The 26232-nt window shown below is 37.9% G+C and overlaps 1 protein-coding gene and 1 long non-coding RNA gene across 19 annotated transcripts in view; one reads left to right on the plus strand and one right to left on the minus strand.

Annotated features, from left to right (window-relative positions):
* Window positions 1-6997: 6997 nt before the first annotated feature.
* Window positions 6998-16808, minus strand: LOC101797550 (uncharacterized). Its single transcript, XR_001194432.5, has 4 exons — window positions 16443-16808; window positions 10191-10402; window positions 9438-9482; window positions 6998-7762 (listed from the first exon to the last, which is right to left on the minus strand). It is a non-coding gene; the product is annotated as an uncharacterized lncRNA (long non-coding RNA).
* Window positions 16809-16950: 142 nt separating this feature from the next.
* BMAL1 (basic helix-loop-helix ARNT like 1) overlaps window positions 16951-26232 on the plus strand; it is a 50107-nt gene continuing 40825 nt past the window's right edge. For 4 of the 18 annotated variants that reach the window (XM_038180317.2, XM_038180330.2, XM_038180322.2 and 1 more), the window contains exons 1-2: window positions 16959-17100; window positions 17793-17889. The gene's annotated coding sequence lies outside the window, so the exon portion shown is untranslated. Of the gene's footprint in view, window positions 17189-17284; window positions 17310-17387; window positions 17548-17792; window positions 17890-26232 lie in introns of those variants that run through there. The other 14 variants (XM_038180320.2, XM_027462244.3, XM_038180324.2 and 11 more) reach the window with 10 other exon arrangements.

The following is a 26232-nucleotide window of genomic DNA, read 5'->3' on the forward strand; positions in this document are numbered from 1 at the left end:
TTCATCATTCTGAGGCTACATGAAGTCCAGTGAGGGCAAGAATGATCTTATTCCTCTAAAAAAATCCCCAGTTCTTAAGGAGCCATCCAATTCCTCCAGCTTGTTAAAGATTTGTTCAACTCACCTTCTTACTATCATTCTGATAATATCAATCACATCTATCATAAGAAAATATTGAGTAATAACTGTATAGTCACTTAAGAAACTTCTGGCACCTAATAAGTAAGCAGACTAAGATTCTGGAAGCAGAGAAAACTGAGCAGAAATCGTTATTCTCTGATTATTCAATACAGAATTCCTGATAGGAAACCACCATTTTTGTAAATCTAAGTATGTACTTTTTCACTATATAAATGACTTGCAAAATAAACTATTTTAATTGAAGGGGAAAATGCAAACCTTCATAATTGCCAGTTATGGTATGTTTTACTTTCTTCCATGCAACCACACATTACAGAAAAAGGAACCAATGTTACACTAGTATCAAGAGCATTGAATGAATGTGACTAAACCATATGCCTAAGCTTTTGGCCTTTGTTAGCATTAGTATTAGCAAGTTTTTTTACTCCAAAAGCTTTAATAGTACACTTTGTATCTAAACCTTTGAAGACCTTTGCAGTGAATACACAACAAATAAACAATTACTGTATTAAGTCTGTACAAGAAAAGGATTTTGAAAATGTATCAGATTCAATTCTCAAAATTGTTTTCAGAGAATTACAGGTCCAGCTTTATCTGTTCATCTGAATTATGCAGCAAGTTTACACTGACGAATAAACCTTGTGTTTATTAGCATTTAAAACTATAAATTAGCTCAAGATGCTATATTTATTTGGATCCATGTATACAGGTTTTAGTACAGTGCTATTTTGGCCTTCAGAATGCAACTCCCTGTTGTAAAACAGGAAGCTGGAAGTTTTGACAGGTCAATTTGCCAAAGAACAGAGTTGATATTAGAAGTGTTTTTAAACTTTAGCTGGATGCTTTTGCTAACGTGATGTGAAGTAAAAATCAACGTTTGCATAAGAATTCTCAGGTTTGAGTCACAAACATCATATCTTGCAGACCAAAAGAATATGCCCTTTCAAAATGTTTGGCTTGCACTTGCAGGAAAACAAATTCCATCAGTTTACCCAGTTTTCAAGATTTGTCTTCCCACATAATAACACTGTTGAAGTGATCAGCTGGATCTTGTTGCACAGTTCTATAGGAAAATTTGGTTCTGTGCCTGCAGTATATTAAGGATCTTATTTGTTTCACATCATACAGGGGCTGGGTTTGCATCTCACAGATACATAGGTATTGTAATGGGACTGGTATCAAAACACTGCATAACTGCATGAGTTTTGAATTCTGTGCCACAATTTGTGAAGGTTCTTTTATTTCATTCTTTGTAATCAAGGCTTGCATTTAACCAATTCATCCATTATTATTTTTTTAGTTTCAGAAAAAAATACCCTTGAACTTTGTCAGCCATCCTTATTGTATGAATTTCAAGAGCAGAGATTAACACAGAGTCCCTAAAAAGTAATTTGATATTAGAAGGATATATGTCACAATGTTAGCAATATTTTTATTTCTATTGGAAAACATAATAACTGGAAGGAATTATGGCAGTCATACCATTCTAACTTAGTAAATTTTGTCTAGTAAAACAGCAGAGCAGTCAATATTGTCCATATATTTGACATAAACTGGTTCAAAAATGTGAGACACAAGGATCTGCACTGACAATGTTTTTAGAACAGAAATTCTGATTGAACAAACTTTCTTCCAACTTGTTGAAGAGGCAGCTGTTAGGTTCAGACAGACCTTATATGACCTGCAAAGCAAGTTCCACATCAAAGATTGCATTCCTGACATACAATTTCAAACAAAAAATAAACAATTCTCTTAGTGTAGACAGAGGTCAATATTGACTACCTATATTGCCTAAAATATCACTTCTGAAACACAGCAGAATATTATTAGTCTCCAAAAGGTCATTTTGCTTTTAATGTTAGTTGTTTAAATATCTCTAGAATCCTCCTGCCTACCCCACCTCCAGACTGTGAATAAGATGACAGTTTCAGTTATTTCAGTTTGATGATAAATTAAGCCAACTATGTTACTCTGCAGACCTCAAGATCTTACCTAAGCACACTCCTACCATTTTTTTTTAAAGTTTCCAAAAGACTTAAAAACAATATTTACAGATTTTTTATAAAATAAGGTTTATTACATCAGAAGTTGCTTACCGTTAACATGAATATTTTTTACTGGAGCATAAATATTCGCATTCTTTGATTATACGTTTTAATTAAATTACTGGGAAAATAATCAAATATCAACAATATCATTGAAAACATTAGACCCCATTGCTAAGAAGAGCCTACAATAATAAAGAAAGAAGCAATAATAAAGTATCAAAGCAAACAGTGAATCTCAGTCTCCTCTGTTTGTCCTTCACCCACACATTCCCCTGCTCCCCAGGCCTGCTCTGTGATTGTTGGTCCTTCTCTTTACTCAAGCTGCAAACTCTTTGGGAAGAAGCTCAGCGTTTGCTCTGAAAAAAACCTCACCACAACAGCCCAGCTTACCCAAAATACAATGACTGAATGAAATCACTCTCAGTGAATGGCCTTTAAATCAGAATCCATGCAGGAAATAAAAACTGTGGCATTCCATTCCAATAAAGTTGTCAAGACAAATAGTGATTTGAATCTGTTTTATAGCTAATATAGCTAATATTTTACTAAATTGATAAAAATTTGTGCTTCAGTTTAAAACATTTTATTTTAAACCTGAGAAGGCAAAACCAAACCAAACCAAAAAACAACTACCAAACTAAATGCCTTAGAAACTGAAGAGAAGCAGGCCACCTTTAGAAGTAATTAATAAATTAATAAACTAGACACAAAGTAAACTTCAGCAGTGAAAATGACAACTGTATTTCAAGCATACACTGAATAATCTAGTTAAATGCTTGAGTTCATCTACCTGTGCTGTTAAAACTCAGAAAGCGTTTCCTTCCAAAGTGTTCATTAATTGCATAGCAGCAATGCAAGATCCATGCAGAAAATACATGAGTAGAATCACAGAATCATAGAATCATAGAATATCCCGAGTTGGAAGGGACCCATAAGGATCATCAAGTCCAGCACCTGTCACCACACAGGTCTGCCCAATAGTTTAGACCATGGGACTAAGGGCACAGTCCAATCACTTTTTAAATCCAGACAGGCTTGGTGCAGTGACTACATCCCTGGGGAGCCTGTTCCAGTGTGTGACCACCCCTTCGGTGAAGAACCTCTTCCTGATGTCTAGCCTAAACTTCCCCTGCCTCAGCTTGACACCATTCCCGTGGGTCCTACCACTGGTGTTTACAGAGAACAGGTCACCTGCCTCTCCACTCCCCCTCGCGAGAAAGTTGTAGACCACAATGAGGTCCCCCCTCAGCCTCCTCTTTTCCAGGCTGAACAGGCCCAGTGGTTTCTGAATATTTGAGTAATTGATTTTAGGTGAACGATAAACTATTATTGTCACCAAATCTTTTGCAGACATCAGTTTTACACTTATTTTCATTAACCACACAATATAGATGCCTGTAAATTACATGCAAGTGACTACACTGATGCAGTTCTGCCCCCTCCTGTTCGATTCAGCATATGCATGAGATTACAGAGTATCTCAGCACAGCAACAACAAAATAGCCAGATTCAGCATAGACCGGTTCGATGGATGTTGCAGGACACTGAACTGTCCTGCAATAACTTGTCTGGATTCTGACCTGTCACTCATTAAGTATTTATGGATAGAAAAGGATCTTTCTAAACACAAGAGAAACAATCATATCATTGTGCAACAAAAGTAAGCTGCAATTCTATTTTTGCTATTACTTTATTTGCAGAAAGATAAGCATTAATGCTTTATTTTATATTTCCTAAATATATACTTTTATCACTTATTCAGATCTAAGATCTATTCAGATCTCTGTGTAACTTCTATAAATTCTTAGGTCATGAGAAACAGTTTTGGGAGACAACTACATGTTCAGATATCTACTACTTAGGTAGGTTAAAAATTTGAAGTTTAATTTAATCTGTTATGATGAGTTTTGTTGTTCCATTTTTCAGTAATTCTTCATATGTGTACTTGGACAATGTTTCTGCTCAGAATTGTTTAGATACATGATATAACTATACAAATATCACTTTTCATACACCATATTTGAATCTTACTAGTGTCCCCACACATCCCACTGTGATACTATGAACACTGAACTCCATTGACATTCAAATATACTTTGAAGTAAAGAATGTTGTGTCATTGTTATTGCCTAATTTTTAAATGGATAGATTACCCTATGATACTTCCTTTTTGGTCCATTTCACCCATCAATATATTCCCTTCTCCTACAGCTTTCCTATTGAAACAACTAATTGTTTTATGCTTTGATATGATGACCACAAAAGCAGTTTGTGCCTCTATTGATTTGGAGATTCAGCAATTTTAATATCTGCAGCTAAAACAAAAGCTCCCAAAAGAAATGGAAGGGGAAGTCTTCCCCTCCTCAGTTAGGATGATTCTACTGCCTTTGCTGCATGTTTTGTTGAAATAACTCTGTATATTTGACAATAAAGTGTCACTCTTTTTCCCTAACAGAGGTTTGCTCCACTACTTAACAGGGTCACCTTCTGCAATTCCAGTCAGTGCTTCACTGTGTGGTGATTTTACTCAGGTGGAGAGCTGAGCTCCATCACAATCGCTCTCTCACTCCCCTCAAAGAGGAAGGGGGAGAAACTACAACACAGAGAACTCGAGGTTTGAGATGAGAAAGGTTTAATTAAAGGGAAAGGGAATGGGGAGAAAAAGAAACAAAAGAAACAATAAGTCTGCGTGGAAGCACAGAGAGAGGGAAAAAAAAATTAATTATTCTCTACTTCCCATCAACGAGCAATGTTTGGCCACATCCTGGGAAGCAGGGCCTCAAAACGCATAGTGGTTGTTCAGGAGGAACAGCCCCCTAGCCCACAAGAGCCCCCTTTTTATTGCTGAGTGTGACATCAGGTGTTATGGAATATCCCTTTGGTTGGTTTAGGTCAGCTGTCCTGGCGATGTCCCCTCCCCATCACTTGCCCACCCTCAGCCTGCTGGCTCTTGGGGGCTTGTAAGGAGTCCTGATGCTGTGCCAGCACTACGCAGCAATAGACGCAACACTTGAGTGATATCAGTGCTGTTCCAGCTACGAGTGCAGAGCACAGCACTGTGTGGGCTGCTGCAGGGAAAAGGTGACTCCAGCTCAGACAGACCCACCACACACTGTACAAAACCTTTTTAGCACACAAGATGTTTTCTTCCTACTAAACATTTATCTGGTTTTCTTTTGTCATTTCATCTTGCTTCTCTGCCCTCAGCTACTCACTAACTGCTCTGTCCAGAGAAGATCCAGAAACCTCTCCTTGATAGAGTTCTTCATCACTAGATAATATAATTGATGGCTACATAAGTATTTTATTTTTAATTAAAAAAAAAAAAAAACAACAACAAACCCATACACACACACACACAAAAAAAAAAAAAAAAACAAAAAACAAAAAACAAAAAACAAAACACAACTGTTTTAGTCTTACCTGAAGAAAACTTCCCAGAAAAACACTGCTCCTTCCAGCTGTGCTCTCCTATTAAGGGTATATAACACCTCTGATTCACTCACAGAAGATGCAATTCTCTGCACTTAATTTATTGGGAAGAATCCAGGTTTTGACCAGAGATGAGATGTGAAAGTCAGAAAAGGACCTCCAGTCAGTCTTTTGTAAGAAAGACATACAGCATTTTGAGATCTGAAATTTCTAGTCTGATTTTGATGTGTCTACATTGGTATTCTCTGGCAAGTAGGCATGCTACTTATTTCCATTTTTCATATCTTTATAAATGAACAATAGTATACATACTAATAAGTAATGCTTGCTTGTGACTACTTGATTACAGGATAGGTCTAAACCTGAACTGTTTGGTTTAAATACACTGCCTTCCAAATCTATTTCAAATTTAAATCAATATTAAAAAGGAAAGAAAAAAGACCCTCTGGGTTCTTGAACAGAAACTCATCATTACAAAAAATATGACATAGTTGTAATGGTTGCAAAAGACAAGTGCTTTCTGAGTTACTTAAAATTAACTTTTGAAGTCTATATTGTAGTGTTAAAAACAATAGTTTAATTTATATATAGTTTAATTTGATAATTCTGTGCTTCTTACAGCAAAAAAGATATAATCGCTCTGCCTTTGGGGGTTAACAGAACCATTGTGACTGACTACTAGTAACCATGGAAATATAGAGCTAGTTAGAGACCAACATCAAACTAACAGAGGTGTTGAGAGACAGAAAATTAGACTTAGAATATGATTATAGTTATGGAGATTATGCAACTGATGTGACATCTGACTTATCTTGGATTAGCATCATCGAGAATGTTTTCTTGTCATCTGGAGAAAGCCCCCAGCTTAAACAGACACAGAAATATTTAAGACAAACAATCAATGATTATTTATTGGCCAAACTATTTGCCTTGTAATGATAAGGCATGCGTGTATTTAACTGCTTTCTCAGTGACAGGCCAATAGCCAAACCCACAAAACATTGTTTATGCAGCCACAATTACAGTCCTTAAACATAGACATCCTTTAAAAGAGACACCTTGGAAAAAAGGAAAATATATCTTCTTTGCTGTAATAAGGAAACTATGCCCAACAGCAGTAGATTTTTTTTTTCCCCAGTAATACGTTTGGTTAAATGCTGTGGTTCAAAAAAGCCAAAACGTGTCTGCATGATCAGTGCTAACCTTACCCAAAGTGACCAAACAGATACTCTCTCACTCTCAAAACCTTAACACCATTAGACAAACTGATACAAACCCCTCCTTCCTTGCTTTTCTTCTTCACTTTTAACTATTAGAACTCTCTTTCAGTTCTCTGTTGCGAAGCACGGCCGAAAGCACGACAGACACCAGCAGAGTCAGATCATGCTTCACCATTTTATTGCCCGAATAGCCCAACTTTTGTAGTGAACTTTACAGGGGTGGACAGTGTTTCACACAAGGTTATTGGTCAAAAGCACTCAGACAAACTGTTACGAAAATAACTCCACCTGCAAGAAAAGAACCCCCCTTTTGATTAGAAGTTAGGAAAACAACCCCCTTTGTGCTTAACGGTCACGTAGACCTAGTCCTTGAGGCCAGCTGCTGATAACAATATTTTCTGAGTTCCTTAATTGGGTGATGTGGGAGTCATTGCCATGGGAGCTTCTCACAGTTACTCTGGCAGCTTGGTTTGCTCAGCTACATCAGGCCCTGAGATTTCTAAGGCCAACCCCTGGTTGCTTATGTCCACGTCCTGTATGCCAATTCCCAACAGTTCTCCTCCTGGCTTCAGGAAGGCCAAAATCACTTCCAAAGCAGAAATATTTCTCCTGAAGCACAGTAAATTTCATGCCTAGATGATCCAAATGGCAATACCACATTTCTTAAAGTGGGCTCAGCAGAGACTTGTATATAGGCTTTAAAATCATGCAGTGGAGGCATGTGGATCCACAAGGCTTAACAGCCTTAAGGAAAACCTTTTTTGCCCTTAATTTTCTGTAGGTCCTTAGGATTCTTTATAAGATGTAAGATATGTCATCTTTACTTTCTCAGGGACAAGAAAAGAATGATTGACTGATTTCGCAGGCTTTTATGATAAACATTATTTTCATGTCTTCTTTGTCCATTTGCCTTTCTGTTTTCTACAGAATAAACACATAGACCTTTAGGTCAATGAATATATTGCAGATTTCTGTTGGCATGACTATAATGACCAGGGCTGTAAATAGTTGAAATATCATTTCAATACAATTCTACTTGGAAAAAAAAAAAAAAAAAAAAAAAAAGTGCTTTAGACAAGAGGCTGGGAGTCCCAGACAAAACATGTTATGATTGGGACCAACTGTGTGCCAAAACCAAAGAGATGGATGGTGTTACCTGAATTAATGAAATACACTTTTCCTGAGAAACAGGGAATGACCTGCTGCTTCACCATACAACCATCTGTTTTCCCCATTTACCATCATTTTAAATTTAGGAATGAAAATGAAGATACTGCTTGGACAATGCTTTCTAGCAACTTCTTGTTCATCTTGCTTAAATCTTCAGTTTTGGAGCAAACGTTTAGTTAAGGGTACATTTAAACTACATTAACTATTTTGAATTTCATTATTATGTCTATTGAAATCTCCAAAGTCTATACATAAACTGTTACATTTTAATGAGGAAACAGGATAAAATCTGAAGAAATCCCATTGTTACATTCTTCAAATGAGTTCTACAAATAAAATCCTATGCACTATAGGCTTTCAATAAAATAGTGTTTTCTAAGTGCCTAAATTATTTTTGAAATTGGAAAGGTTTCTATGCTGTTTAAACATTTTCAAAAATACTGACTCTGTCTATTTTGCTGGTGTCTGGCATACTAGAACCCACTCCTAATGAGAGTTACTACTGCACTATACTAATTACTGTAATACTAGTAATATCTCAGAAATATTACACAAAAATATGGTTTATTACAAAATCCAAATGGACTCCACAGGGTTTCATAAGACATAATTTATAGCAGAATGCATTTCTAGTATTCCAACTGAATATTGGCTGCAGTTCATATTTCCATTTTGTGTGTGATGAAAGGTATTTTGAGTAGTATTTGGGAGCTCACTAATTCAATATTCATGAGAAATACCAAGTGCAATATGCAGAAATGTTTGCAGAGACGCTAAAATATGGAAGTCCGTTTTTTTCATTAGTGGCAGAAATTTTACATCAGCTAATTAATATAATTTCTGATTATCTTAAATGTTTATTTGTGGCACTTTAGCCTTTTATCCTCTGAACTTCAAGCTGACATCTAATACCACAAGGAAAAACCAATATCATGAAAAAAGAATTAGGTGTACCACAAAAGAACCATGGCAAAAAAAAAAAAAAAGAAGAAAAAAAAAAAAAAGGCATGACAATGATTTGTATTTTTATCCTGTATTTTAGTGGAGAACCTAAAGAGACTAAAAATATTTTAAAAGATGCTTTGAATCAATACCCAAAGTAAAATAATATTATCCACATTTAATTAAAAATAAACAAAAGGTCAAAGACCCAGATCTAGAAATGCTTAAGTAAATAATTCACTTTAAAAAAAATGAGGATTTAGTCTGAAGTAATTTCATGAGTCTGTGGTAGATCTCTTATACTCTCCTTCTGTGAGATTGTTCTGTAACTTTTAGCATGGATAATGAATATTTTCTCAGTAAATAGGAATGTACTACTAAATCATAAAAAGAGTGCATTGACAAGCTAGGAACACTGGCAATATTTAAGCCCTTTTGTGGACTGCATTTCATTATTCACTAATAACTTGATCTGCATACTTACAGGTACTGTGAAAAATAGCTTTGCATCCAGTTCACACATATAAACCTGGAAAATAAAAACAAACACAGAAGAACGTTTTCTTTTTTCATTCAAATACCTGATCCAAAGATCACTTAAGAGAGTCTATCAAATGACTTAATGAAATGTAGATCAGATCTGTAAAAAGCAGATATTCAATTCATGATTTTGGCAAAGTGTATGCTGTCATGAGTATATTTATCCACCCTTACTAATCATTTCATGCTTGGCATTTATAGATGCAGTATATACTCCGTTATTTTTTTCAGAAAGATTCTGAAGTTATGTAACCAACTGCTGATATTAAAGCACAAACAATATTTTAGGGAATAGTCACTAAAACTGAAGTAAAACTGCTGAAACTTTACTTAGAGCAGTTATACTGTATTTAAATAAAATTATACTATGGATGTTGTAGGTCGTATTTATGACAGGCGTAGCATTTTCCAAGACAAAATTAAAAGAGTTATGTACGAAAAACTGTATGCTACTTTATACCATCAACATAATTAAGTGTGACACAACGTAAGTATTATGGGAGCAAACCCAAGGAAATTCAAAATAATTGGCTTCCCTAATCTACAACTTGCAACTTGAAGTTTCAATTAATTAAAAGATCAAGTTGAAAATAACAGTACAAAAGCAAATACCTAAAATAATTATTCTCCAAAAAGAAAAGTGAGAGAATACTTTTAGGACAGAATTTCTCTTCGTAAGAGGAAGAATTCTATGTACCTTACCAACTTTGACACAGAGGCAGGCTCATCTTGGTTCAGCTCTCTGACCCAGATGACCTGCAGTAGGAGTACATGCATGTGAAGAAATCTCCATATAGGATTTTATTTTGTTGGGTGTTGCAAGTTGGCCTGTCATTAAGTTGTTAGAGTCCCCTGTAATCTCATGCGTTACTTCTTAATCTCTGGTCCAAGCACCAGTCTGTAGGATACCTGAAAATGATGCAAACCTATAAAATACATATAGACATCTTCCCACACATTGAAGCAAAGAAATGGAAGTAATAAAAGTCATAAATGAATATGCAGAGTACCCCAAATTTCATTAGTTTCAAATTTTGTACAAGGGTCCAAAGCGTGCCATAGCCAGGCAGTACCCGTATTTTATTCTTCTCATCAATCTTTTTCCGAAGCATCTTTGGGAACAGGTATCTTCAGCCTCTGTCATCACTGCTTGCCATTTTTTTAGAGATGATTGGAATTTAACATACAGAAAGACTTACTTCCATCTATATGAATGGATAGATGAAGTTCTAGAATTTTATGGGAATTTGCAAGCTACTTCTGCAATTGCTAGATTCTGGAATTAGGTTACAGTCTGGCATCCATTTCATATTTATGCAATGTAAATATTTCTAAGTAGATCAAAATGATCTATGTAAATTGTTTTTGTATATAATTAACATATACAGTGTTCTCTGTTATTTGTGCTAGTCACTGGAATTTAGCCCCAACATACGTTACTATGGATTCATTTTTGTTGCCTTTTTCAGGCAATGAAATGTCACATCAATTTTATGGCATATGTTGTGTATATAGATATACAGATCACATCATAGCAAAATATTACTAAGGACTAATGTTAATGCTGATGATACGCTGACCTTTATTTTAACATCAAATGGAGAGGAAATATATGTGAGAAAAGACAACACACCAAGATGGAATATGAGTGACTGAACACAACTGTGAGAAGAGATATTACAGGATTATGTTGAGTATCCTTTAGATTATAAAGATGCCAGCTACTGTGCAATTCTAATGTGCCAGCTGCTGTCCAAATAGATCACAAAACGAAAGTCCCTATGTCGAGCAAGGCTTAAAATAGAGCAGCTGATGAGTAAGGTAGTATCTCATATAAACTTCACATTTCATGCACTAAGACTTTGCGTTGTCATATATTACCAGGGTTTCTATTCTCCATGAAAAATCTGAAGCAGAACAGAGGTAACAAATTGCTTGATTTTTCAGCCTTTAAAATGCAGTTGTTGTTTTCATGCCACACTCAGAAACTCCCTCCTAGTCTGCTTTGTGATTCATGTGTTTGGCTTAGTAACTCCTGGAAATCAGAACAAGAGAGAAACCTTCCCAAAGTACTTCCTGTCTCTCTACATAAACTAATAACAAGATGGAGTCCTCCCAGCTTTCCAATTTACAGCACACCAGGCACACCTACGGCTGAAATACCAGTAAGACTCAGAAAGTGCCTTGTTCTGGTTTTAAAATAGCATATATCTTCTGTGGCAACAAAAAAGTTGTTTCTCTAACATTGTTATGTAGCAATGTAATATGAATAGACTACTTAATTAACATAATCTGTAGATAATGGAGGGATCAAAGATCACAGTGAACGTAAAGGCTGCATTGTTTTTTGCTTTAAAAGACAGTTCCTAGGCTACAACTTATCCCTACTCTCTCTGAAAGCACATTACCTTAAAACACAGTCAGGAATACAAACACTTGTAATGCTGAGGGGAAGTAACAACCTGTGACATGCTTAACCTCAGAGGCCTTACTCCAAGTGCCTAATGGAATCTGTGAAATCAACGGTGAGTTCTGACTTTTAGAATTAAGAATTAAGAATGTCAGAATAAAGTCCAGTACATGTACAAGATCAAAGGCTAAGAATAATCACTCTCTCATTGTCACCTTACAACCTGTCAATATGGAAATCCTAAAGGAATGGAGTCAGATTCCACCATCTTCTAATAAAACCATGGATTGTTATGTGCTCTGCTTTTATTGGCTTTCTAAGCACTAAGTGAAAATAGAACCAAGCCCCTAGTCTTTAAGTATTTCACTGCTTCTTTTTAGAATAGGTGTTACAAGTTTTCCTTGAATCTGGAAAATAGCTAAAACCTTTTGTGTAAGCGATATGAGAAAATAAGCAGAGTTGCTGAGTGGATTACCAAACTCTTTAGAAGGCTGTCAATGAGGCACTCCACTTATAATTGTGGCTTTGCATCTGACTTCGTGTATGGGTGTAACCCCGGCCGACTCATTTAATGCCTAGGTCTGTTTACCCTATCTGTAAAAGGGGGGTTATTATATACACTTAACTAATACAGTCCGTGACTATTAATTAGTTAAAAAAAAAAAAGGAAGACTTCAAATATTTTAATGACATTTACAATTCTAGCTATCCCATTCTCTTCAACTGGTTTTGCTTATTTATCCTTTAAAACCATCAAGTCAAGGTTCATTTAAGTTTCCTATGATCATCAGGAAGATTTCTTGTTGCTTTTTTTCTCATTAATTCTTATCCTCATTTCAAGTCAAAGCTGTGTATGTACTGCCTTGCTGTCTCTACTCTGTGAAATTTAGCTTACAGATTCAACGAATCTGCTATTCTTGAACAAAACTTTATTCCAAGTACAAATGAAGGTTTACTCTACCACAGTGGAGTGCTGCTACTGTCTGAAATGCAGCAACTAATGCCTAACATTTTTTCCAGTATTCCAAGACAAAGATTATCTTTCTCATACCACTGTTCAAGCAAAGCTGACACCACTCTTGTAAGGATGCAAGAAGTATGAAGAAAAAAAAAGCCATAAAAGTTATAGCTTTCCTTAGGAGTATGAAATAAACAGATTAGTTTTATTCAAAGATGCAGCTGCCAAGGGACCATAAAACAACTGTAACATCCTCTCCCATGAAAAGAAAGTAAAATGCCATCCTGGGTCTTAATGCATTCAATGCATGATGAAATGCTGCCAGAAATTTCAAGAGTGTCTTTGGTTTAATTTTCTATCAACAAAATAGCTGCTGCTAGATTTATTTATTTATTTTTTATTTTGTAAGAATCTTACACAAGCTACCTCTAGATTTTTGCACAATTTGTAAAAGAGAGAAAGGAATATGGTATTGAATTAAAATTACTACAAGAATGATTATTTTATTTATCAACAAAAACGGTAAATAAAACTTTAGTAAATATTTAAATAACATTTCAGAAAAAAAAAAAAAAAGGAAAGAAAAACTATGAAGAAAAGTCCTTGATGGAAAAGAAAAAAAATGTTATTTGAAAAGGCTGTCTTTCTATAGCCTTTAAGATCTTTAATTTAGAATATTTAATTCACTAAAATGTTTTAAACATATTTAAAATTTGCTCTCTCTCTTTCACTTCTGACATTCCCATCCTCTGAAATACTAATTAAATTCTGTGTATTTTTAATGAAGTAAAAGCTCTGAAAGTGTTTTGATCACCCTTAAGTTTGAATCCAGATAAAGACACAAATTATTCTTCCTGAGCCATCCATAAAGACTGAACAAGTATTGCAGAGAAGTATTCAGAATTTCTTAACACTCTGGCCTTAACCTAATTTTCCTTATTAAATCCTTCTTCCTGTTCCTGTTATGCTGCCAGATATTGAATTGCCAACTCTTGTGAGTTCCTATTGAGTCTCAGAATATTAATTGGTGTTCTTAGAAACCCTGGGGCTGAAATCTATGGATTTTATCAGAACTTTTTTTTTTTTTCCTAAAATAAGTTTCTACCTTCTGAAATGATTGTAAGGATGAAGAATTGTTTTTAAAAGTACAAAAGGAAGCAGACACATGGAAATGTCAACATTTATTGCATTATATTTAGTTTTATGAGTTTTAATGCTTAAGTGTGGAAATATTGTGGTAGGAGAAAGTATACACTCTTCAAATTGGTAAGTGTTTCCACAAACAAAAGCATAAAAAAATAATATTTGCCTAGCTCGTGTGTTGTAATTTCTCAAGAATTTGAAGAACCATGAAAGGAATGAATAAACAATAGCACACTGAGACAAAACTTTTGTTTTACGTATGTTTGAGCCAACAACACATGAACTGTGACAGACTATAATAAATAGAACATCACTGTGACTTTTTTGGTTTTTTTTTGCACCAGTATGCAAACAGCACCAAGCTTATAAGTGGGTTGAAGCATGTCACGAGCTTTTGTGCAACATGGTGACAAATATGAGTCTTTCTGGGTTTTGTAACATAGAGACAGAACAAGAAGTTCAGATATTCTAGTCTTGCAAACTTTCTATAAGCTATAGATACTCCTACTGCAGGTAAGATTATAACTTGTATGTCACAGTAAATTTCCAAGATTCATATTGAGGAAGAGATTTGACAGAAGGGTAATACAGGGAAGTTAATATTGCATATCAGAAAATCTATAAACAAAAAGCAGGTGTTTAAAATGTACAGCAGCTGGATTCTTGGACATATTTTGGAAGACATTAAAAAATAAACATGTAAAATAATATCAACAAACTATATTAAAAACACCCATGCTCCGAAGACTCAGAGATGTGTCTCCCTGTATCTCTTAACTGGTGCCACAAACCATGCTTCAGAGAAAAGACAACTAAAACATCAAAGAAATAATTTGGCTGGTTACTACCAAAGCAAAGCAGACTCCTTTCTGAGCATGTAAGTGGATATCTAGAACAAAATGAATGAAAAATTGCAGACTCTAAAGTGAACCACCTGATACATAGCCTCATTACACCTTAGGTAGGCTGTATTTGATGAAGAACATACCCCCTACTCTTGATACAAAGTCATAAATCTAAGTGTAGGAAAGTGGCTACTGTACTTACTATTCAACCGTGAATGGAGTACAGAAAAGCAATAGGTTGGAACACAGGCTAGTTGTTCCTATTGATAATCACAATTTTCAGTAAAATCACCACATAACAGATGTTCCTCCTGTTTCTACATCATAAAATGAAGCCAGGTATGAGTCCAAATTCTTGATGTGTAAGTATGGTGCAGCCATTCACGCTTACATAGCTAAGGAGGCTGCTACATTTCTGATTAAAGAGTAATTTACTACCTTCTCTAAAACCTGAACAAATTCTGAAGATTAGGTCAGGATTGACTGGATGAGGAAATGCTTCTGCTATTGAAACAGAAGCACGTGTGCACACAACAGAGCTGGTCTCCCTAGCAGGTTCCACAATTTGCAGTATCATCTGTTTCAAGTGCCTCTTCAAGAATTACCCTTTAAGTAAAAAATACCCTCCCTGTGCTCAAGTTTTACCCCTTCTATCTGCTTTTTGTGTTTATAAACATGTGGTATAAGGGTGATGCAAACTCTTTCCTGGTGATAGTAGTGGAACTTAGATCTCATTAAGCTTCAAATTGTGATTTCTTAGCTCTTCAGTGATAAACTCCGCACCCTTAAAATGTTAAAGGTGTAACAGCTCTCTATAAAATGCCTTATTGACTTATAGATATAAATTCCCTGCACTATTGGTATAAATCATCATATGCTGAAAACCAGAATCTGATTAACCAGATGCTCTTATTTCCTTCAATATCTCACGAATAGAAACTACAGTATAAAAACAATTCAAAACAATCATTTACTGGGAAATATGACATATGGCCTGCCACGTTGCTTTCCTACAGAAATAACTAGAGATCGTTACTCTTGGCATCATTCCCTACAACAGTGACTGGGCTCATTAAAGCAGTTCATATGTGGCTGAATGAATAAGGAAGATTATTTCTGCAGGTGAGTAGAAACAACAATGGAAATACAAAGACTTGTGAGAAATAAGTAGTCAAGGAGATTTCTCCACCTCCCTAACTTCTGTGCGCTAAAGCAAATCAAAGCAGAAAAATGGTTGCTGAAACAAGATGCGTTTTCTTCCTTTGCTTTCATGGTAAACATTTTCATCTGGCTAACGTATTTCATTTACACTGTCCTGCTGGACGGCGGTTCACCGAGCAGGGCTATCCTGACGGGGGCAGGAGGTACGCGTTCAGCATGGGGCTCCTGCGTGCCTGTGTTTAGCCCCAATTAAGTAGAAACCAAACCTTAATCCTGTCCCGGGGGGCGCGCACATTCCGTGACAGTGAGGTGGCACAACCCTTACTGCACTGCGATGCGGTAGTAGCGCAGGCCGAGCTTCTCCAGCGAGGTTTTCTTTATATGCGTACACCCGTACACTTTTTTTTTTTTTTTTTTTACGTGTCTACACACCTTTTCTTTACATGTTTACACCTGCAGCGCGGCAGCACAGGCCAGGAAGCCTCAATCACAGTGTGGCACCAGTAACGAGCTGTAGCGACGGTACAACCTCACCGGGACCGTGCTGGCTGTTCCTGCAGCACGCCCCTGCTTCACAGGCTCTCTGAATTCAGGCTGCCAGGAGGCGCTCGGCATTTCGCCGCCCTTGTCCGCCTGCCGCTCACAGCGCAGGACGGCAAGGCAGCGGAGAGGAGGGGAGAAAATGGCGGCGCCAGGGACGAGCGCGAGCCACTCCCGCCGCCCCGCCGGCTCCCCGCGGCCAACGGTACCGACGGCCACGCCGCCTCATCCGGGCCCTCGCGCCTCCGCCCGGGGAGGGGCGGGATCAGCGCGCACAGGCGCCTCGCCGATTGGCTGGCGCTCCGGGAGGGCCCGGCAGGTAGCCGATTGGACGGAGCCGCCGGGGAGCCGCTCGCCCGTTGGCGGTCGGGCGCGTCCGGTGCGGGGCCGGCGGAGGCTGCCATTGGCTGGAAAGTAGGTTAGTGGTGCGCCGCTGGGTGGCGAGCCAGGCGGAAAGTAGGTCACGGACGGGACCGCTGCGCCGAGCGCCGAGCCGAGCCTCGCCGACCGACGGCGGCACCCCCGGCCCGGGCGGGGCGCGGGGCCGGCGGTGAGCCCCGGCGGGCGGGCGGGCGGGGAGCGGCGGCGGCGGAGGCGGCGGGAGGTCCCCCGGCCCAGGAGACGGCGCCCCCCGGAGGGTGAGCGGAGGCCGCCCGGGCAGCCGCCCGCTGCCCCCGCCCCGCCCCGCCCCCTGCCCAGCGGGGTGGGCTGGGCGCGGGGGCTGCGGCCAGGGGGCCGGGGCCAGAACCGGAGCCGGAGGTGGGAGGGGGGGGAGCGAGGCGCGGCCGCTGGCGGTTCTCGGCCCCGGGGGGCATCCCCGGTGGGCGGGGGGAACGCGACGGTGGCTTCCCGAGACCAGGATTTTGCGTGCTTGTTTTTTTTTTTTTTTTTTTGGTCTGGTTGGTTTCTTTGTTTAATTTCCCGGAGAATCCATTTGCCTTCTTAATGGCCGAAGTTTCTGTTACTCCACTGCCTCGGTTGTGACAGCTCTGGAAAGGTTTAGTACTCAAAAATAGCAGCGAGGAAACAAGTGTGTGTGTGTACTTGCTACTGAAGCAAATAGGCTCGAAGGGATTTTTAAGCGTTTGCATGGTGTTGGAGGTAGAAGGGGTCAGCTGCAGATAACCATCATCTTTTAAAATTATTTTTAATCTCTTTATAAACTTGAGTCTAAGTAGAAACTTTTCCAAAACCTTGGCCTTTGAACGTTCAGAGTGAAATGTCATATTAATTTCTTTTCAGTGGGCTAGATAAAGGACCTGCCCTGGACTGCCCGGTCCTCTTTTATCGAAAGGGCTTCTGAAGTGGGAGCAACTGATAACACACAGGCTGCAGCCAGGTTTGTAAGGGGAAAAGGAAGGCTGTTTGTTTGTGTAACTGTTAGTACTAGCTGAATGTCTCAGTGCGTGGTCTGACAGAAGGATCAAGTTAAACTCTGCCTCCAAAAGAATGCACATTTTGTGTGCTCTAGGAATAAGCAGATGTAAACAGTTATTGGAGCCATTAGCAACTGTAGGCCTCTGTCCAAATATTTTAAACCATATTTACGTATTGAGGGGAAAACCTTTACTACTTCTAGGCTTTGTGGGTTTGTACTTCTCATGACCATTCATGATTTTATGTCTATGTGTGAAAACAGACTGTAAAATAGCAACAAAATACTGTGGTTAGAGATTAACACACTGTTTCATCCTGTGTTCTCTTCTTATGCTGTGCATTTCCATTGCCATTTCCATCTGAAGACCGCCTAGGTGAGACAGAAGTACCATTGGAAACTGGGGATAACTGCTTTGGTTTGAGCTTCCCTACAAGGCCCCTCAGGATGGCGCAGGAGTGTCTGTAAACTACCTTAGCTGTAGCTGAGATTCTGCAAAGCCAGAGATGAAAATAGTCCCTCTGCCAAGTCACTGCCACCATCAACTTCCAGGAAACCTGCTGTGCTTGGGGACTGTTGCTAAGGGTATATGTATCAGGAAGGTGGTGTTCGTAGGGAGCCCTTACTGGAGATGTTATTTTTCCTTCCAAATACCTGCTCTCAAAGATTCTTTGGGGAAACCGGCAATAGGAACAAATGAACATTCATCGGATTTCATTGGCAGCGCTTAGTTACACACAGTTCCTTAACGCTATCCAAGACTATGATGACAAAGCTGGGACCTAATGTGATAGCTGCCACCTGTGTGCTGCAGACGAATATGAACGTTTTTAAAAAGCAAATTGCTATCAAGCACACTGGAAATACATAGAAACATGTAGGTTTCTATGTATTGATGAACACAAAAGCATTGTATTAATGCTCAACTTCAATCTTGTTTTCAATACAGAGGCAGTTGTCTGTGCACTAATGCTTTTACAGGAGGTACAGGAAAACCTGAAAGGTTACGTAGTTGTTAGGTCAAGCAAGGTGAATTTAATTTGATGGATTCCATAGTGCCTTTTTTTCTCCTAGTTCTGTAATGTGCACGCTTTTCACTTTTATCATCAGTTTGCCCATAGACAAACTGATGTTATGCACTTCAGCAAACTTCGGAAAGAGGACAGAAATGCAGTAAAAAGCAGCTAGCTATATCTCCAAGTACTAGAAAGTTTAAAGTTCTCTGAAAAGTTAATTTTCTTCAACAGAAAATGTGTAAAATGTAAATGTTTGCATATGTAAATGATTGCAAAGAGAGGCCCAAAATAAATACATATTTTTAAGCTTCCTTGTTCTCAGTAAGTCTATAGAATGCAAAGAATACTCAAGAGTTCTCTTTTTTAATATCTCAAATGTGGTTTGAAACTCACTTTGACTGTTGTCATACTTAGAAAGCTTGGGACCAAAATAATTGGTTTAGATAAATGTAATAAGTGAGATGATGATGAGTGAACTCAGCAGTGACTTTTTCAGTTAGTTATTGAAAACTCTGATCATACTGTAGATGTTAGGGTCTGTGTTTTAGAGGTGCTTGAAGAAGCAAAGAAGGCATTTCATGGTTCTTTCAAGAGAGGTGTACGTTACCTGTGGTGTATGTTTAAGTGAATTTCATACTGAATGAGGTGGATGTCAAGGCGGATAGCTCGCTAGCATGAAGTGCACATGGCACGTGTGGTTTTTACCTCAATTCATTGGAAAACTGCAGTAAGGCTACTTAACCAAGGCCCAGACTTCATCTCCTTGGAAACCTGATCTTTCACCAGATGTTGAGAAATGTAATTTCTTTTCTAATCTGTTCTGCAGATGAATGCAGATCAAAACAGCATTTTCTTGCTTTGATAGTCTGGAATATTTATTAACTAAAAATATAGTCTGACATCTTGGTCTTTGTCCCAAAGAAGATCAATGGTTTCTGTTGCATTCAGTATTGTTTCTAACTTACTTTAGCTGTTAACTAGAATTCCTGTAATGTTTGTGTAATTTAATTCAAGAATGGCTGATAATATTGTCTATGTGTGCGCAGTCCATATTCCCTACCTGTTCTGTGCCTGCAAGGATTCACATTTCTTCTTTATGTTCAGATTATCTTTTCTCCCTTGCAGCTGCAAAAAGATATTTCTTAGCCAAGGCGTGCAGAATTTGTAACCTTTTCAGCCTCCTGCCATTTGAGAAGCAGTTATTCAATGCCTCTGATGTCAGACACACTTCTTGGCCGGCTGCTGGTGTCAGAACAACTTGTGACCCTGAGCTGAAGCCATGCTGTGGTTTTGTAGGTTGGTCTTCTGCAGGAATGGTGCCAGTGGGCTACTTATAGAGCAAGAAATATCACTGGCAGGATTTGGAGTGGTGAAATAGCATGCCACATTTCATGTGGTGCGAGATGCCGATATTCTGTACGAACTGAAAAAGCAGCCCATTCATATAAATGGAAGCAGTTGAGGAAGATGACTGTAGTTTTCATGTTTGTTTTGACAGTATTTTGTTACAAATGTTAGTAGGCTATTATTTTCCACAGATCCAAGGCGATTTAGTGGCACCTTGTATAAAGGAATGAACAAACGTATTGCTAAATTCTTAACGGTCCTGAGTTGGGGTGTCTGTGATGGAAATATATCTCCCAGTGAGCAGTTGCTGTAACACTAGGGAGGACATGTTTGGTGGTTCCTTAGCTGTGTGTATTGCCATCATGTCTCTCAAATCACTTTAATAGGAAGGCATTTTATAGTAAGTCATATATGCTTATGCAGTTGCAGCTGTTTGGCCTAATTTTTGTGCCAGCTGAAAATATGTTCATGGAATCCATGTATTTTAAAGACTGCATGTGGTCCCAGTTCAAGAGTACCCAGAAAACTCTGCAGATAATTTTACCCATTTAGGGCATAGGTTTTGGGGGAGAATGAAATAAAGCTATCAGAGAACTCAGAAATAAGTATTATTCTTGATCTAAAGCATTCTTTGGCTTGGAAACTTCCACCTAGGTGGCTTTGCCTTTTCAAGTTTGTCTAACTTAAGAACAACAAGATCAGAGGGAATTTGGTAGAAATTGGTAAATAATGCTGTACTGCAGAACATTAAAGGATGAAGCGAAGAGGAAAAGTTACATCATAGGAAAAGAAAAGGGAGAAAATAAACCTAACAGACTTTGATTTTAATGACTTTTGAAGATTTTTTTTTCTGTCTTCAGAACTGATTATTTTGTTGTTTCCTTGAACTAGTTTGTTCTTGGATTGCTATGAATGGATTTGTTTTTCTTATATATGGACTTCTAATGGAGCCTTAGGAAATTCAGGACTTCTCTTCCAATCTGAAGCAAAAAATATGTATTAAAAAGTATTAAAATATGTATTAAAAATGTTTATGCTTGAGGTTGCATCTGTGCAATGTGGTTGTCTTGAGAGTGAAGCAGAATGGCTTTGGCTCAAGTTCTACATTTATTTTTGTCCTTTATTCAAGCACCTCTGAGAAGTATTTTAAATCCTTTAAATGAGATCTAGGCTTTATGTTGCAGTTTGGCTGTTGGTATATATTAGTTTTCGTATAACCTTTTAAAGTCCTATTAAGCTAGCTTATAGGCTTGAATGGTTTAACCGTCTTCCAGGAGTAAAATCGGGGAGTCCAAAGTGTATTGCAAAAAAATAAAAAGCCAAGAGATGCTAGTCTTTGAGGTTTATTTTAGAATGTTTTCTGATCTTGACTTGCCATTGTTGGTTTTTTCACGTTGCTGTTTTAGAATTGTTGACTGAGAAACAGGAAGCCTTTCTATTCTTCTGTTGCCTTTCCTAATGTGTCTTGTTGCCAAGCCATTTCATGTAGTCCTTGCATTTGGGTTTATGAATTCGCTTGTTATAGATGAAATGAATTCAGTGAGTTGTTTTTTTTTAAAGTCAATATCAACACTGTACTCTTAACATATTTAAGAACATCTTTGAGTGGTACTTATAGTTCTCCAGTTAAGAAAATTACTTAAGTTTGACCTTAGAAAGCTCTGCTATCTACAGTATTTTTTTTTTTTTCCTTAATACTCTTTTAAAGCCTTGGAGCAGTAGGGAACCTGCTGACCTGGAGTAATGTATTTTATACTGTAGTTTTAATCTACACCCAGGTTCTTATGACTTTGTAAGTTTTGAACAGTCTCCATCACCTTAAATTTTAAAAACTAAGTTCTGTGATGTTAGATGCTGTCAAAAATCTGCAATTGCAGAACTCTTATTAATAGTTTTTGAACAGTATGTAATTTCTAGTGATATGCAAAATTAGGAAATCTTAAATGAGTTGTATTACAACACTTCATTCTCACAGTGCCATTTTTAGTGAAAAATCACATATGAGGAGACGTGTGTGTGTGTGTAGGAGTAGCACGTTAGATTGGAAGACTTTTATTACAAATAGTGTTGTTTCTCCTATTTTTAAAAATTTCTTCTGTTTCTCTTACTTGAAAACATTATTTTGAAGCAACGACCAAACTAGCCACTGAATATTGCAGTTTGCTTATAGAAACTTGTCAGGTGAGTTCAGTGATTTTCTAGAGGTACTTCTCCCATAAAACCATTCGACGTGCTGGAACTGCTCTTCTAATAGCCATTTAAAGAATAATCTGTTTGGTAGGCACTGTTGTATAATGCTTGCCTGGTAGTTTGGGTCCAAATTCTGAAAGTTACTTGTATATTAGAAATATAAGGCCAGCAACAGAATATTCCTGTTTATAACAGGAGGAGAGAAGTAGGAGAGATGAATTCAGGCTGGTCTGAGTTTATGCTGGAATTTTCAGTTTCATCTGGAGTGGAAATCCTGGGGCTTGTGTACATTTATTTATTTATTTTTCCCATCTGGGATGTGCAGCTTGGTCAGCTTGTCTGGCCATCGAACAGTCTGAAGAAAGATGAGTATTTCACTATTACAACATCTAAAAATCTACTTCAGTCTGATATAGATAATCCTCACTATTAATAAAGGGTTCTTAATTACTTAATTTGGCATTTTTTATTGAATGAAATAATTCCCATCCTAATTTATCTGACTTTACTCCGAGACGCTTCTATGGCAAATGCCTGCTTTACTTCCCTACTTGAAGTAGCTCTTTATTCATTTTGCTCTAACATTTTTGACTTCATCCAGCATCACAAGGTGAGAAAAAAGTAGAGGAGACCTTTACAACAGTTGGCTGTTGCAATCTACCAGCGCTCGGTCTGCTCTGATTCACATGGGTAAAGTCACGTTGCTCAGGCGGAAGTCTTGATTTAGTTGACATGCTCAACATGTAAAACAGCTTCATCAGCTTCTTCTGATTAATTGCACTGCAAGTTAGAATCTTTTAGGAAGTTATTTCTGGACATAAAATCCATCAAAAGCAATCTGGGGCATGTAAGAGATTCCAAACGATGAATGAAGTAGGAACTGATGTTCAGCATTCCTGTTCCTGGTAGAGGTTATCACCTTACCAGCTCAGAGCAGAATTTAGCAGCTGTATGTGGCTGTAGCCAGAATGCAAGCTTTCCAACTGCGTCCCTTATATATATATATATGTTCCCCCCCGGAATTCGAGTCTGCCAAAGGACTTCTGGGGATCTTTGAAGGACCAGTGTGGGAAATGTCGCTATTTGGGGCGGTATCGCTAGGGCTGTGCTCAAGTACTAGGATGGGACAAAAACTGAAAACCCATAGCCAGAAACATCTCTCTGCTTTAGGTGCCCAGCAAGCATACTGAGTGGGGGAATGTGATTTGGCTCAAAGGTATCTCAAATCAATCTTGAGGTGAGGAGTTCACTCAGTTCACTGATACCATACACCTTGTGGCTTCAGAAACATTTGTGGTTTTGTAGGTCAAGAAACAGCACGGCTCACAAAATGGGTAGACCTGGAGGAGATGTGGTCGAGGCAGCGAGTGTGCAGAGTGCTGTTTTAAGTATGTTACAGTGTGACGTGGTTGTGGAAGAAGGGGATCTCCAGCAGAATATTATTGCATTAAGCTGTGTTGGTTAACTTATTCCATGACGTGGAATACATTAAAAAAATAAAATCTGTTTTTGATACTGATAGCTAGGAGCCAGAAAAAAATAAACAACTTCATACTTTTATCTCTGGAGCTAGACAGTGGAGCTTTCCACTATTTATTCAGCCATTTTTAAAAATTATTTTTATAGTGAAAAAGAATAACTTGGCTAGACCTCTGACTGTCTTCGCTTTCCCCTTACTGGTTCTTGTGCTTCAGGGTTTCTAGATGCAAATACAGAAGTGTTTCAGATACGCATATCTCCCAGGAGCTCATTTACTATGATTGCTTGACTGTAACAGTGCTGAGTACTCATATGTTGTCAAACTGATAATTTATTTAAAAATGGCAGAGACCCAGCCATGTCTCCAGTTAGGCTTGCCAGGAAACCTGGAGGAAATGAAATATAGGAAGAAGACTAAAAAGAAGATGATCTTCTTTTCCACCAGTATGATACGTGGTTTGGACTTCAGTAAGCTAATTGCATACACCTCTGCTCCTTTTGGGGATGGGGAGCTGTCTGCCTTTACAAAAAAAACATTGGGTTGCTGTTTAGGAATGATTCTCTGTCTTGGCAAAGATCTCATTGTGCTGTAAGTTTGTGTGAATGCTCTGTTTCCTGAAAGCAATGCTCTCTAAAACCTACCCAGGCTTCCGTTTAGAGAGAGATTGTGCATGATGTAATTATGAAATAGCTCTTTAGGAGAACTGTCGTTTTGTTCAATGACATGAAAATCTGTTTTCTGTAGGGCTGTGATGTATGCTTTAAAAAAAAAAAAGCTATTTTTTTGTACTTAATGGAAAATAAGAAAAACTTTAAGTCAGCAGGCTATGGGAGAATCTGTACCTGCTACTTAAAATTAATTAATGACTATTTATTTTTGCAGTATATATGAACACCAGTAAGGACCAAATAGTTGACTATACCAGAAAGAAGCAGGACCAAAACAATCCTCTGTTCAAAAAGAAAGCAAGGGAAAAGTGCCTATTGGTGTCTCATTTTCTGTTATTTGTGAGTGTAAACCATTTTTCTGGTGACCTCTTTGGTATCTTCAGATTGTGAGTGTAAACCATTTTTCTGGTGACCTCTTTGGTATCTTCAGAAAGCCTGGTAACTGGTCTCTTAACTGGTCTCTGATTTTTATTTAAACATACGTGTATATATGGAAGGTGCCTGTGTATGGTTTCTTCTTGCTCTTTTCTCTCAGCTCTGTAAATGCTGAAGTGCTTTGTTTGCTTTTTTTAATGTATGTTTTGTGGTGATGTTTTTGGAATAATGATGTGTTGGCAGAAAATAACACTGGTACAAGTTTTCACGGGTGTCTGTAGGAGCTGCTGGCAAATGGGTTTTGGAGAAGTGCAGGAAGCAGAAGAGGGAGCTTTCCTGGTCCTTCAACACCTGAAATAACCTTGATGGACTAAGAGGTTTCTACTTAAAGAAGAAACATTAGGGATAAATGCAGTTAACTTTAATTTTCATTTCAATTGGTTATTGTAGCAAAGTACCATAGTTTTCCACCTTCAAAGACAACAGAGCGTATCTTCTTTAACTCCTCCCAGTGATGTAATTTGGATGAGTCTTTTTTTTTTTCTTTGGCAATAACATGAAAGTTTCTCTTAAATCATTCCGTATTTTCCACACATCTTTCCAATAATGTACTCATCGGAATAATTTCCACATCTGATCTAATCATTGTCTTCCACCCTTAAAAGGTGTGGTCAATTTCTGCTGGCTTCCTGTGTTTTCTGCTTCATTTCAGTTTATCTTTATAGTTTCCACATTCCTGCTTTTTAGTTTATAAACATCAGCTATCTCAGTAGAATTATTTTGATGTTTTTATGTGTCATTCTAATGCAGAACAAGATCTAAAACAAATGTACCTCAATATTGAATAGTGTTTATACGAGCTCATTCATGACTCTGCTCTGATGTAATAGAGACTGATTTGCTTTAACACAAGTGTTGATTTAAAAAAAAAAAAAAGTCTTCTATAAAAAGAGTAAACTAACGCAAAACAGCAGTTCACAAACAAAATGAATACCACTTTTCAGACTCTTTAGTACTTCTATTATATTGGAGGTCTTCTGGGCTTACTCTTGTTTGAATGTCCCTATAGAAATTAACCCATGTGTCCTCTTGTTGGTTTACCATAGTAAGTTACATAGCTATATGCAAAGTTCTAGATTTTGCTGTTGTTGGCAGGGATAGTTTGACTCTATTTTGCATCTCTGAAGAGATCAGTGTGAGGTTGGGTAAGTGACAGTACTACATGGGAGAA

Source organism: Anas platyrhynchos, chromosome 5 (genome assembly GCF_047663525.1).
Source record: "Anas platyrhynchos isolate ZD024472 breed Pekin duck chromosome 5, IASCAAS_PekinDuck_T2T, whole genome shotgun sequence".
Taxonomy (NCBI): domain Eukaryota; kingdom Metazoa; phylum Chordata; class Aves; order Anseriformes; family Anatidae; genus Anas; species Anas platyrhynchos.